The 12,065-nt window shown below is 48.8% G+C and overlaps 1 long non-coding RNA gene across 3 annotated transcripts; it reads left to right on the forward strand.

Annotated features, from left to right (window-relative positions):
• Window positions 1–366: 366 nt before the first annotated feature.
• LOC123287260 (uncharacterized) lies at window positions 367–12,065 on the forward strand. Of its 3 annotated transcripts, XR_011504817.1 has the most exons (4): window positions 367–1,745; window positions 3,487–3,548; window positions 3,772–3,887; window positions 4,284–12,065. It is a non-coding gene; the product is annotated as an uncharacterized lncRNA (long non-coding RNA). The 3 variants fall into 3 exon arrangements; XR_011504816.1 differs by having other exon boundaries at window positions 3,772–12,065; XR_011504818.1 differs by having other exon boundaries at window positions 367–1,258; window positions 1,650–1,745; window positions 3,487–12,065.

Consider the following 12,065-nt stretch of genomic DNA (forward strand, 5'->3'; position numbering starts at 1 on the left):
ACCCCCCCCCCCCAGGATTCTGTACAAACAGCGTTGGGAAAGCGTTTGTTTAAGACCTACTCATGTGTGTAGTGCATGAGCCTATTGGGATTATGAGTAATTTGAAATTTCTTATTTTGATATTTTATTTAGTTTGGACATCTTCTACAATGAGGTGCTTTTGAAACTAGAAAATAATTTTAAAAAATAAAAGTCGATATAGTAGAGGAAAGGACGCCTAGGATTTTACTTAAAAATGAGACTCGTCACATTGGCACATCTGTGACGAGGCCAGAGGGCGGACGGGCCCCTGAGGGTGGGGCTGGGACTTCTCCCGAAGGGATGGGCCAATCCTTCCGCCAGTTACTCCTTGAGGAGCCGGTCCGGGCTGGCGCTGAGGGCCTGGGAGGCGAGGCCTAGGCTCGGGGAGGAGGCGGCGGCGGTGGCCCGCTCGGTTCCTGAAGGGCCAGGGCCGACCTAGAGCTTTGGCCAAGCCCCAGGCCTGCAAATCCCAGAGCCCAGCCAGGTAGGGTGCGAGGGGCGCGGTTATGGCCCCCCAGGACAGGCAGGAACGTCTCCTGGCCCTCACTGCCTGGTCTCGGCCCTGCAGTGGGGGTTAAGAGCAGCTTGTCTTAGTCTGGGGCAGAGCCGCCCGCCTGAAGGAGGAGCCCATGCTGGGGGCCACCAAGTACCCTGGCAGGTTTGCTCAGGAAGCTGTCGTTGGGGTCACGGGGTCTGAAAGGGGAGCTGGGTCGGGCTTGGTCAGCAGAGGGGCTCCTGGACCCGGAGGGCGGCCGTTTCTCAGGGCCGGGCCGAGTCTGGAACTTGGAGGTGGGGAAGCGTCTCCCAGGACCGGCCCTGTCAGCCCTCCTGCACCCTCCTGCTGCCCTGACCTTCTCCCCGCTCCGCTCCGTGACATAGACCCGGCCCTACTGTGTGCAGGAGCGCTTGGGGCCTTCCCCAAACCCGCCAGGGGCGCACCTCAGCTCCGAAGCCCGAACCCCGCACGGGGCAGGGGCAGCCGCGGCAGATCCCTGCCCCCCAGGTCTCTCCCCTGAGAGCAGTGACTGCCGCGGTCCCTACAGCTTTGTGTACAGCTGGAATCTGGAAGAGCAGCAGAGGAAGGGGAACTCTTCTCATTTTCCAAAACGATCCAACGATTGTTCCAGAACCGTTTTTCGAGCGCTGAGCTGCCTTGCGAACTTCTAGATCGGCTTAAAGACGACGCAATGTTGGGATTGCCCAGGAAATGGGAGCTGGGGCGAAGGAGAAACGCCAGGTGGGCTGAGGGAAGCGTGCGGAAGAGGAGGCTGCGAGGCGGGGACCGGCCCCTCCCCTTGCCCTGCGGGATGGGGGGGTGTCTGTGTCGGGGCGAGCCGAGCTGGGGTCAGCGGGCAGAGCACAGAGCTGGGGTCAGCGGGCAGAGCACAGGAAACAGGCCGGGTCACCCACAGCGACGCCCCGGAGAGTGGGCGCGGGGCTGGGAGCGGGCCGGGCCTGCCTTCAGTCGTTACTCCCGTGTGAAATCCCTTCCCCACGAGGCTTCGGAAAGGATGGGGTGATCGCCCCGCCGCTGGCCAGCGCCAACGCCCTGTAAATCCCTGGCTGACGTTACTCGTTCTGGATGCTGCCCTGATGACGCCGCCCTGTTCACATTACTCATCCCTCAGATCCCTGGCCCTGGGGACCAGGGCACCAGATCCAGACCTCCCAGCCTATCCTGTGTGCTCTGGGGCTGCCCCGGCAGATGGCAGGTTCCTCCAAAGGTCAGCAATCCCAGCGACGTCCCACGAGAGGTGGGCAGCTCCAGGGAAGGGCGCGGCCACCACAAGGAGGGCCTCAGTCGGACAGCGGCTCCAGAGATGGCCCAGGACTGTGGGGCTCTCAGCCTCACGGAACGAGTGCCCCTGGATGCTGGGGGGCGGTGGAAATCGTGGCTGCTAAGACAGCTGGCCGCAGTGGGGGTTAGGGGGGAGAGGGAGAATGCCGGGGGAGGGGGCGGAGGGGGGGGGTGCCAGGAACCCCCTGCCGCAGGGGAGTCTTCAGAGAGCAGGGTCCTGTGGGAGAGAGGACACAGGCCATCTAGGCTTTGCAGGAGGCTGTCCAGGGGGAGGTTGCAGACCCTGGCCTGGGCACTTTGATCTGGAAGCTCCAGCAGACACGCAGCTTCTCTTCCACCGAGCTGGTTCTGTCCCCTACTGGTGGCAGTTAGGAATGCACCGCTCCCGGGCACGTCCCTTTCTGTGCTTCACCCACCGCCTTCCTTACTCCTGGTGGAGTCAGCGATTTATGACCGGGTTCTCACAACAGAGGAGAGGCCACTCAGCAACTGCCAATGACATCGAAAATCAGTCCAAGGAAAAGCATGGAATAGACTGTCACACTTATTGCTAAGGTGCCAGCTCAAACAGTTTTGGAATCTAAACTCACACTTTTTTACGTGAACATATAACTTTTTTTAAAAAAAGATTTTATTTTTTCCTTTTTCTCCCCAAATCCCCCCAGTACATAGTTGTATATTCTTCATTGTGGGTCCTTCTAGTTGTGGCATGTGGGACGCTGCCTCAGCATGGTTTGATGAGCAGTGCCATGTCCGCGCCCAGGATTCGAACTAACGAAACACTGGGCCACCTGCAGCAGAGTGCACGAACTTAACCACTCTGCCAGGGGCCAGCCCCCCATATAACTTTTTTTTTTAAACATAAGTTTAAAGTGTTTATAAAGAAGTAATTTCTGGCATATTGCCAACATTGATGTTTTAAAATAAAATGGTCATGTCACTCTTCTAAATGTATCTAATTGAATCTAAATACCACAGTGATTTAAACAAAGTTATTGAGATATAACTTATGTTCAGTGGAGTGCACAGGTCTTGAATGTAATGTTTAGATCTGTATAACTGGTCAAAGCAGATCAAGACAGGGACATTTCCCTGACCCCAATATTCCTTTGTGTCACCACCCAGGCAATAGACCCCCTAAGAGTGACTTTCTTGTGACTTCTGTTACCATAGGTTAAGTTTGCCTGTTTTTGACTTCATTTTCTATTAAATAGATCATACATCCTGTTCTCCTTTATGTCAGACTTCTTTCACCTAACACTATCAGATGTATCCCTTTTGTTGCATGTATCTGTAGTTTATTTTTTTCATTGTTGCAAATGATTCCACCATATGACTACACCACAATTTTTACTACGATTTATTTACGCATTCCAGTGATGGACATTTGGTTGTTCCAGTTTGGACTAATTATGAAAAAAGCTCCTATGAATGTCCCCACACATGTTTTGTGGGACGTAAGCCCTCATTTTGTTGGACACACACACTCACACCCAGGAGTAAAATTGCTGGGTCCTAGATATACATATGTTTAGCTTTATTAGGTACTGCCGAGTATTTTTCCCAAATGGTTGTGCCATCGTGTTTGGCTCTCCACCATGATCCATTTAAAATATACCTGATTGCTCTTGTTTTTCTTTCTACATCTCCTGGACTCGGGCTAACAGAAGTTATATGGACAAAATTAATCAGGAAGGCTACCGAAGACATAAGCAACATAATCAGTAAGGTAAATTACCTTATATATATAAAAAGTTTGCAACCAAGTACAAGAGAATACTTACTTTTTTAAATGTGCATTGAACATTCATGACTATGCATCAGTCATACCTTAGCTCACAAGGTCACAAAGAAAGCCTCAAGAAGACCCATAAAGTAGAAATAACATGAACACCTTTCTCTCATCACAATGCAGTAAAACTAGAAATTGATTTTTTAAAATGTCTTTCCAGGGGCCGGCCCAGTGGCTCAGGGGTTAAGTTCCCACGTTCCACTTCTGGCAGCCTGGGGTTCGCCGGTTCGGATCCTGGGTGTGGACATGGCACCGCTTGGCAAAAGCCATGCTGTGGTAGGTGTCCCACATATAAAATAGAGGAAGATGGGCACGGATGTTAGCTCAGGGCCAGTCTTCCTCAGAAAAAACAGGAGGATTGGCAGTAGTTAGCTCAGGGCTAATCTTCCTCAAAAAAAAAAAAAAGTCTTTCCATTTGGAAATTTAAAAAGACCTCTTTATTACATAATTAGGAAGAATATAACTAAAATTGAAGAAATTCTAAAAATTAATGATAATGGAAACACTATGTACCAGAATCTATTGGAAACAATTACAGAAAGAAAAGATCACAGCTTTAAATACTTTTATCCAATAAAAATTTCAAAATGAAAATAGGTAAATGAAGTATGGCTTAGTCTGGGTTTCCTAGAAAACAGCCTGAGCAAAGGTGCTTGTATTGATGCTTTTCAGGGGAGACGCAAACCCTGGGAGGGTGAGTCATAGGAAGGAAGAGAAGGGGAGACAGGGCACAGTGTGAAGAGGTTCATTGACGTGCTGGCTACCATTGCACAAGGAGTCACAAAAGGACAAGCACATTGCTTGCAGGTGTATTTGCTTGGCTCGTGGGACTTGTTTGGATGGACTGGAAGGAGAAATTTTCCTCTGCATTTTGTTGGAATGAGGAAAGGGAGGGAATTATCTGCCTAGATCCTGCCCATCTTTGGTTTTCCATTGACAAGCTTGCCCTACAAGGAGGTAACTTTCCCATGCTTCTAAGTCGCTTCATCTGGTCCGTCAGTGGCGAGTTGGTGCAGATCCCACAGCTTGGGGTGCATGATGTTTGTGTCCACTACAGTCCTCCCTCGCTCCACTGGGCCTATTGGTCTCCTCCTACTCTGCCTAGCTTCCACGCTATATTATGGGGCCTCCTCTTTTCTTTTTTTCTTTGTTAATGAGAACAAGCTAGTGTCATTCCAACCAATCACAGATTCCCTTTCAAGGTGGTGGCCAGTGATCTTCTCTTGGAAGTCTCAAGATGAGATGTCCCAGTGAATCCCCAAGTTCTAGACAACCTCCCCCACCCCCATTGTATAGGAGCAACCCTAGCTCCTCATGGTAATCAGAATCTGTTACCTTTTTGTCCACTGGTCCACTGGCATGAGGAGCTCCTTGACAATTAGTGGAAAACTTACCAGTGATACTCAGTAGCCAAGTGATAATTAGCAAAATTTGTGATGTCCCTGGCTGAAGCATTCTCTCCTGGGGGAGTCCCCCAGGAACTATAACTTGGCAGAGTTTTAGGGACAAAAGCACAATTTCCACAAGTGGGTCACTGGCCCACATCCATCTTTTTCTTCCAGTTTGCCATCAGGAGCTCCCCATGAGGCCACAGGTGTGGGTGTAGAGAGGTGATGGTGCATCTGTTGATATAATTTGTTCATGTCTTCTGGACTGGCTTGAGCCTGCTTCTGAAAGTGCCCCCTCCAATACATGACAGATTGCTCCTGTGCATGCCTGCCCTCTGCCTCTGTTATGACTCACTGGGTCAGATGACAGCTCAGGATGGGGAACTCTGGTTGCATAGTCACTTGTGTCCATGATCCTCTGCTGGATGTCAGCTAGAGCCTAATAGCTTGCCAGGAGCTGTTTCACAAGTGCTGGTAAGGGTGCAGACCTGCCCCATACTCTAGAGGGCTTTGCTGCAACTCTCTTATCCGGGCTCCCCAGAGAATCCAAATAGTATTCAATTCTACTCCAGATACTTCTGTTTCCATTAGATCTGCTGGATCTTGTGGCTCAAGATGCATCCTGAACCTACTGTAAAGCCCTCTCTTGTTCTGGGCCCTATTCAAAACTGGAAGTCTCTGGATCACTCAATAAATGGATGAGTATTTGTTACCTCCAAAATACAAAGAGCCCCCTTACACAGCTGTACCTCTTATCTAAGTACATAGCTCTCCCTCTTTTTCAGTGGTAGGAGATGCAAAAAGCATCAACTTGTACTTTACATTAGAGGAGATGTTTCAGCCCGCCCAGACCATTGGACCTCTGAAAACGTCACTGATGTAACGCTCCACTAAATATTCTATGGGGTTTAATTTCCCATCATCTGGTACATCTGAGACCTACTAGCATATCCAAAGTACTTCCCACTTCCTGTTTAACAGGTCCAATTAGTATGATGTCATCAATATAGTGGACAAGCATGATGTCATACAAAATATCAAGATGATCGAATCTCTGCAGACTATACTGAAGCAGAGAGCAGTAGAGTTCACATGGCACTGAGGCCCTTGAGACACCGTCAGTATGAGGTGCGTCTGAGCTTACATGGAACTGTCCATTATATTTGTGGCCGAAGACAGAGTGGGCTGATGGTATGTGACGGGGCATTAGAGGTGTTAGCTACAGGCAGCCTCTTGTGTCACTCAGATCCTCTCATGCCACACTTTAAGCCCAATTTTTCAGTTCCTTTCAACCTCCACAAAAGGTTTAATGCACAAAAATTAGGAGAATAAGTTTCTGGTGCAATTGAACCTGAGATTGCAATTGCTATTCATCCTTTTCCTCCTCCGCCACTCCATTCTAGATTTTCCTCACCTTCAACAATAATTTTAATTGGTCTAGGTTGCTTGCTCGATAGGGTGACCGTGACTTTCAGACTTGAGGAGTCTGAGCCTTTAGTTGCCTTGCTCTAGTCAAGATGTGGCTGCTGCAATTGCCCGGTCACCATTTTCACTGAGTATGTCAGCACCAAGAGACGCCCCAGAGAATTGCCTGAGTTCCAGACATATTCCTCTCTGTCTTCATCACATAGCAACACGGTAGTTTGTCGTGATAATTAGGGTCAATTACCCCTACCAACAGAGTAATTCATTTCTTTGGCTGCTGGTCCATCAGGATAAAGAGTTCAGAGTGACCAGATGGTAGTCACAGCTTCAAGTTCAGTGGAACCCTACTGCTCCTGGAGGGAGAGTCCACCTCCTGGATAATAATGTAGTGGAACCTAAGTTTACAGGGACTGGAAGCACAAATTCTTCACGTGGGGTTCTGGGAGTGCTGATGAGAGTGGCGATTCCCACTTCCACCCAGTACGTTCTGGTTGTTTGGATATAGTGCCATATAAGGGCCATTGGTTCAGCGCTTATTCCATATCCTGGTGGACAGAGCCCCAACCCTGCAGGGTGATGTCCCAAATTTGGTGCCTTAGATGAAGGTAATTCCAATATTCTGTCTGGCCAGCTGTTACAGGTGGTACGATCTGTATTAGGAATAGAGGTTCCTGCAGTCCTAACCCACTGTCACACCTCTTTTGCTGTAACATATGGTCCTCACTCTGAGGCGATGTTGTGCAAGGTCTTTCGGGCATCTGGTAAACCTTCATAATGTAGAGCTGGCCAGGGAGCCATGAACATAGAAAAAACTCTATATCCAGAGTAGGTGTTGATTCTGCTGAGGAAGAATTTCTTCCCCTCCTGGTTGGAAGAGATCTGATATAATACACTGACCAAGTGAGTGGTTGGTCTTCTCGAAGAACAGTACCGCACTGAGGGCTCCCGTGGAAGGTGCCATCTCTTCTGCTGACAGGTCGGCATTCGGCAGCATCACTGCTGAGACAGGTCTCAGTGAGAGGAAGCCCTTGCAGCACAGCCTCCATCTCTGCCACCATTGCTGTTCTGGTCACGGTCCCATTGTGCAAGTGCTAGGGTGGCTGAGGACAGAGGCTGGCTGACTTCTGCTGGATGAGTCATCTTGTCCACCAGGTTGTCAAGTACTTCATTAAGGGGGGGGGCTCTCGGGTGGGCTCTGGTGAGACATAAACCTCGGCTTACTTTCTGCCCACTCTCTCACATTCACATGCCTCTTCCCCAGACCTCCTTATTGCTAGTCCTCCAGTCTTGCTCCTTTCTTCTCCCTCACCGAACAGCCAACCATTCACCGTTGCCCAGGAATCAGGTATATCCTTAGCTCACCCCTTGCCCCTTCCCCTAAGTCAGATGACCATGTGTATTGCTCACAGCTCTGCCTACTGTGAGGATTTCACCTCACCACTGTCCCTTAGGGACAATCCTGAGTGGGGAAGCGATCTATTATCAGCCTGCACCAAAGTATCAAGTGATTCTATTTGTGAAGCAAGCCAAGTTTTGTCCTCTTCTGTCAGCCAATCTTAGGAAATCTCTCTTGAAGGCATAGGTGTGTGTTGAAGGAGAGGTGTTAGTGCGACAGAGCTAGGTAACAAGTGTGTCTGGGTCACCTACTCAGGTAACTTATTTGTGCTTTCTGCGTATGATCTTGCATTTACATTTTACGTTGTCTGATGAATTGCTCCCAGGCCCACCAGACTCTACGACTTGGTGGATCTTCTAATATCCCATCCAGAGAGGGCAGTTATGGCCACACAGTCACATAATGTTGTATGGCCAGGTGCTCAGACTCTGCTAGGATCCAGCGGCATGCCAGGAGCTCTTTCTCAAATTGCAAGCGTCTTTCTGCTCCAGATGTCATGACCTCGCTCTAGAACCCTAGGAGCTCCGTCCTGTGACTCCCCTATTAGGCTTGCCAGAGATTTCGCATAGCATCTTTGTCTACTACAGATATTTCTAGTACCATTGGATCCACTGTGTAAGGGCAGCTTGCCCTGCAGCTCTGGGCCCTACTCATGGTGAAGAGACAATGTACAATAACTTGTCTTTTATCTTACAGGGAATGTCCCCACATACTCTAGAACACTGGACCCCTAAAAATGTTATCAATGTATAGGACCCAGAATTTATTTAGGGTTTATGTTCTGCCCTCTGGCACACACGTGACTGAATCGTGCATCCAGAGTACTTGCCACTTCCTGTTCAACACATCCAATTAGCATAATTTATAAAAACAGTGGTCTTGCGCACTACTCAGCTGACTTCAAGGCCTTTGTGGAGTACATTGTCACAAAGAGGGGAGAACTGAAATAGTCCTGGGGACAGTAAATGTGTTCTGCTGTCTCTTCCATGTAAATGCAAATAATTTGGTCCTCTTTACTGATGGGGATTGAAAGAATGTATTTGCCAAATGAATCGCTGAAATGCAGTGCGAGAGGCCAGGCTGATCTGTTCTGGTAAAGGTAACACACCTGGCGCAGAAGCAGTGATCTGGGCTCCCACTTGGGTAAGGGGACAGTAGTCCACCGTCATCGGGCTTGATTATCTGGATATTTCAGGGACCATACAGATGAACTGGACAGGGAGACATCTCAAGGTTCTGGAAAAGCAAAAAAGGGCCCAATGTTTAACAGCGGACATGTCAAAAGGACAAGTAGTCTACTTGAAGGAGGCTCTTACTGGTAAACTATGGGACTCTTTTAGCCTCAAAGGAATCATAACTGTAATTAATTGTAAACCATTTGACAAATAAAATCCATGAGTTGATAGTTATGCTGAAGAAAAGTGAAAAAGAAAAAAGAGAATGTTCATCTTTATAAAAGAATGCCAGCTAGTGAGTGCAGAAGTAATGCAAGAATTAGAAAATCATCATTTTTCAACTTTCAATAAAATAATTGCTTCCTGCAAGGATCACGCATGGATCAGGTCTCTGCAACAGGGTGCTACATAGCAAACAAGCCCCACGCTCAACAGCAACAAGCATTTATTTCTCATTCACAAGTCTGCAGTTCTCATGGATGCTTGGTTGCTGGGCTCATCTCCAGGCTGTGGGTTGGGTTCAGTTTTGCTCCACGGGTCCCTTTCTTCTCCTTGACCCAGCCTCTACCGGGGCAGGTACTTTTCACAGCAGATGGCAGCAAGGCGAGCCAAATTACAAAAGCATATTAAATGCCTCTGCCTGTGTCATGTCTGCTAATGTCACATTGGCTAATGCAAGTCATGTGGCCAAGCCCAGAAATATACAGGGAAATGCATTTCCTCTGCTCTAGTGGGAGGTACCGTAAAGTCACCTAGGAAAAGGTCTGGATGTGTAATTTTAAAACTGGGAATGAGTAAAGAATTGAGAATGATGATATACCAAAGATGTGAAGAATGCTGAAACCATTAGGTGAAGTTGTTGAGGAATGGAATATTTGCAAGATGCAAAAAAGTGTTAGCACACCAATACTTGCTAATTTCAAAAAGAAAAAAATGTACCTTTACCAATGAGGAATATAGCAGTCATCACCTTAGCCAAGGTGGAAGTCAAATCAGCGTCACTGAAGGCGAGACAAGGTGAGAGAATGTGCCTCCTGACGGGATGCAACAGGAGGTCCACAACATCCACCTCTAAAGTACTTTCGCCAAAAATAAGTAACCTGAAACTAACCAGGCCCTAGACCTACCTTCTGTACAGGAAATATAGGGGAAAGAGGACCCAGTTACATGAGAACAGGAGAGAAAATAAATTGGTCTAATCCAGAATGAAACCTTCTACAATTCAACCTACACAGTTTCTTCAAAGGTCTATTTCATTAGAAAAAAAGATGAGGGTTTTGTTCTAGATTAAAAGATGCAATGCATGAACCTTAATTGGATCTTGGTTTGAAAAAAACCCCACAGCTATAAAATACATTTTTAGGACAACTGGGAAAATATAAATATGGACTGACTATTAGATATTAGGAAATGATTGTTAATTTTCTTAGACTTAATGGTGGACTTGTAATGAAAACGTCATGATTAGAAGGTGCGCGCTACGATACTTGGGCCGCAGTGTCATAACGTCCACAATGTCAAGTACTCCAGCAAATAGACAAAGCATGTTGTTGAGTCTAGGTAGTGGTATATGGATCCTTGTTGTACCATTCTATTGACGTGTGTATGTTTGAAAATATTCATAATAAAAAGTTGGAAAAATTCAAAAAGATACATGAACAAGTTATTTGTTAACAGTTGGAAATATTGTATCCTTCCGCTCCCCCGAACTCATATTTATATTCCACTTTCCACTTGGAATTTAGCTGAATGTGACTTTTTTAATGTCTTGTATTGACTACCTTATGATATTTTTGTTATATATATATTTTTTCCCCATGACTATAAAGCTCTAAAATTTTAATAATTTCTGAATTCCGCCTGGATGAAACAAGAGCTGCCACCGTCGGCGTTTCTGACCACACTCATCACTCTACCCTCCCGGAGCCCCCATCCTGGGAGCCAGGCAAGTTTGGGCAGGGCGGGAGGGAAGCTTCTGTCAGCACCCTCTCCAGCCGCCCCTCCCCCGCCCACTACCGCCATCTTGGAATTTAACATCTCAACACAGGTCAAAATACCGGCTTCTGACACCGACCTTTGCCCTCAACTGAAATATGTAGGGGTTAACCCGGGCTGAGATCTGAGGATGACCAGATGGAAGCTCCATCTGAGTCACGTGGGTGAGTTGCGCCTGAGTTTGGTGTCCTCAAGTTTCGTCACCGGGTGGCTGGTGACAGCGAGTTTGGGAGAGGCACCACAGAAGGAAAATGCAGTGTGAGGAGTGCTTTCCTTGCCAAGAAGGAAATGGGCAAGTGTGAGAGGGAAAATTGAAAGGAAGCAGTGCCGCATCTCACACACACACACACACACACACACACTCAAACCAGCTCCTGCATCCCTGACCAGCCCTGCAACTCTGTGGTTGGAATGGACTGTGGGCCCAGGGAGACCTCAGGGGTCGCCCAAATCAGGGGGACCGAGCCTGGGCCAGGGCCACCAAGGGAGTCCCTTCCCGCCTTGAATCCTTCCGGATCTTGTCCTAATTTCTACAGGGTTCTAGAACTAAGCCCAAGGTTGGGAGCATTAGGGACCAAACGAGGTCCCTCCGCACTGGGAGGAGGTCAGAGGATACCCTTGGCCACAAGGAATGGATGTCTCGTTGGGGGAAGAAGGGACCCCAGGGTCCTAAACTAAGATCTGGGTGCGGCGACGGGCAGGGACTCTAGGCTCTGGTCCAGGCCGGGCGGGCAGCGCTGCGGGAGGGGCCCCGAGGGAGCAGGGAGGGGTCACCGCGCGCGGACACTGTTTTCCCCTCGAACCCTCTCCCACCGCAGCCTCTCTCCCCACCCCAGCGGGCGCATCTCCCTGCTGCGTCCCCAGGATCATCTTTCGCGACACCCTTCTCCACAGTCCCCGGTCATCACGGGGTGGTCCCGAGCCCGGGACAAGGACTGGGCGTGAGGACCCTCGGACAGAACGGACCCCGGGACCCCGAGCCCTTGGGGACCAGGCCGGGAGGACGCGGCCAAGGTGAAGCTGGATCCCGGCAAGGGTGGGCTCCGACCTGCCTGCGGAGGCTCAGAGTCCGTCC

Source organism: Equus asinus, chromosome 7 (genome assembly GCF_041296235.1).
Source record: "Equus asinus isolate D_3611 breed Donkey chromosome 7, EquAss-T2T_v2, whole genome shotgun sequence".
Taxonomy (NCBI): domain Eukaryota; kingdom Metazoa; phylum Chordata; class Mammalia; order Perissodactyla; family Equidae; genus Equus; species Equus asinus.